Here is a 2881-nt window from a genome sequence, read left to right as displayed (position 1 = left end):
GACCCCACTAGTTGCAGTAAATTTTGAAATAGGTCTTGAAAAGATCCCTAAGCCCTTCTTGGTTTCTACCCTAGTGGGTGAGTCAGTTGTTGCCAAACAGATCTATAGAAAGTATCCTATCACTGTCCTTCATAAAATCATGTTAGCAGACTTAATAGAGTTAGATATGGTCAACTTTGACCTTATTCTTGGTATGGATTGGCTCCATTCCTGTTATGCATCCATAGATTTTTGCACACGAGTGGTAAAGTTTTGATTTTTAGATGAGCCAGTCTTTGAATGGAAAGGTAATTCAATGTCTCCCAAGAGTTATTTCATATCCTATCTTAAAGCCAAAATGTTGATATCAAAAGGGTGTATCTATCATCTGGTTCGAGTCAAAGACACTAAGTTTGAGACTCAAAAAGTTTAGTTAGTTCGTGTAGTCAATGAGTTTCCTGATGTTTTTCTCGAAGATTTATAAGGGTACCTCCCGATAGGGAAATAGAATTCAGCATTGACCTTCTTCCAAATACTCATCCCATCACTATTTATTCATATTAAATGTCTCCAACCAAGCTTAAAGGGCTAAAAGAGCAGTTTAAATACCTCTTAGATAAAGGTTTCATAAGGCCCAGTGTCTCTCCATGGGGCACTCCTGTCCTATTCGTGCGAAAGAAAGATGGTTCTTTGTGAATGTGCATTGACTATCATCAATTGAATAAAGTCATAGTCAAAAGCAAATATCCTCTTCCTAGGATTGATGACTTATTCGACCAACTCCAAGATGTAAGTTATTTCTCCAAGATAGACCATAGATTTGGCTATCATCAGCTTAGAGTAAGGGAATGTGATATCCCAAAGACAGCTTTTAGAACCCGTTATGGTCATTTTAAGTTTCTAGTCATGTCATTTGTTCTTACCAATTCCCTAGTAACCTTCATGGACTTGATGAATAGAGTGTTCAAATAGTATTTGGATATGTTTGTCATAGTCTTTATCGATGATATTCTTGTCAATTCTCATAGTTAGGATGATTATGCAGACCACCTTAGAATTATGTTGCAAACACTTTCGGATCACCAGTTGTTCTCCAAATTAAGCAAATGTGAATTTTGGCTAAGATCAGTAGCTTTCCTTGGTTATATTGTTTCCATTGATGGCATTAAAGTTAATCCTCAAAGGATAAAAGCAGTAAAAAACTAGCCTAGACATATCTCTCCATTAGATATCAGAATTTTCTAAGGTTTAGCTAGCTATTACAGAAATTTTGTTGAGGGTTTTTCTTCTATTGCCTCCCCTATGTCTAGATTAACTCAAAAGAAAGTTAAGTTTTAGTGTTTAGATTCTTGTGAGAAGAGTTTTCAGGAGTTGAAAACTCGACTCACTTCCACCCTAGTTTTAGCGTTACTTGATAATACAGATGGTTTTGTTGTCTATTATGATGCTTCTAGAATTGTTCTGGGTTGTGCGTTGATGCAGATAAGCAAGGTCATAGCCTATGCCTTTAGACAGCATAAGCCTCACGAAAATAACTACCCCACCCATGATCTTGAGTTAGCTGCTTTTGTGTTTACTTTGAAAATATGGAGGCACTATATTTATGGGGTACATGTTGATGTGTTCACGGATCACAAAATATTAAAATATGTTTTTGCTTAGAGGGAGTTAAATCTTCATCAGAGAAGGTGGTTATAATTGTTGAAGGATTATGACATGAGTATGCTATATCATTCGAGCAAAGCAAATGTAGTGGTAGACACACTTAGTAGACTATCTATGGCCAGTATTGCTTATATAGATAATGATAAGAGAGAGTTAGTTCGGGAAGTTCACCGGTTATCTAGATTAGGTATGAGGTTGGTGGATCAGCTAAAGGAAATGTCTAGGTTTAGAGTAGTTCAGAATATTCTCTAGTTTTTGAAGTGAAATAGAAGTAGCACAAGGATTCTAGTTTGGTCAAACTGAAGGGTTCAGTTAAAGACAAAGGTTAGAGGTTTTCTCCTAAGGGGGAGATGGAGTATTGCGATACCAAGGTAGATTGTGTGTGCCATGTGTTGATGATTTGAGGTAGCGAATTATGGTAGACGCGTATGGTGCTCGTTACTCCATTCATCCAGGAGCCACCAAGATGTACCGTAATTTGCAGGAGGTTTATTGGTAGAGTGTTATGAATAAAAATATCACATAATTTGTAGCCAAGTGTGCGACTTGTCAACAGGTTAAGGTAGAGCACCAAAGACCTAGTGACACTTTACAGGAGTTTGGTATTCCCACTTAGAAGTGGGAAAAGGTGCATATGGACTTTGTGATTGGATTACCCCATTCACTTCATCAGCATAATTTGATTTGGATTATTGTAGACAGATTGACCAAATCATCTTATTTCTTGCCAGTTCACACATCCTACATACCTGACGATTATGCTAAGTTGTATATTAGAGAGTTGGTTAGATTGCATGGAATTCCCTTGTCCATTAGTTTAGATAGGGGTACTCAATTTACCTCTAAGTTTTGGAAAGCCTTTCAAAAGGGTGTTGGTACCCAAGTTCATCTTAGTTCAACTTTTCATCAGTAGATAGATGGTCAGGCAGAGAGGACCATTCAAACTCTAGAGGATATGTTGTGGGCATGTTTTCTTGATTTCAAAGGCAGTTGGGATGACTACTCGAGTTTGCCTAAAATAACAGTTACCATTCTAGTATTCAGATGGCCTTGTTTAAGGCTCTTTATGTGTGGGGATACATATCACTAGTCGGTTGGTGTGAAGTGGGTGAGGTCGCTTTGATTGGGCCAGATATGGTGTTTGAGGCCATGGAGAAAGTTCAGCTAATTCGAGAGAGATTGAAAGCAGCTCAGAGTCGTCAGAAATATTATGCAGACGTAAGAAAAAGAGATCTTG

Source organism: Capsicum annuum, chromosome 4 (genome assembly GCF_002878395.1).
Source record: "Capsicum annuum cultivar UCD-10X-F1 chromosome 4, UCD10Xv1.1, whole genome shotgun sequence".
In the NCBI taxonomy this organism is placed as follows: domain Eukaryota; kingdom Viridiplantae; phylum Streptophyta; class Magnoliopsida; order Solanales; family Solanaceae; genus Capsicum; species Capsicum annuum.
The sequence above is the reverse complement of the archived record's forward strand: the minus strand, read 5'-3'. Positions refer to the sequence as shown.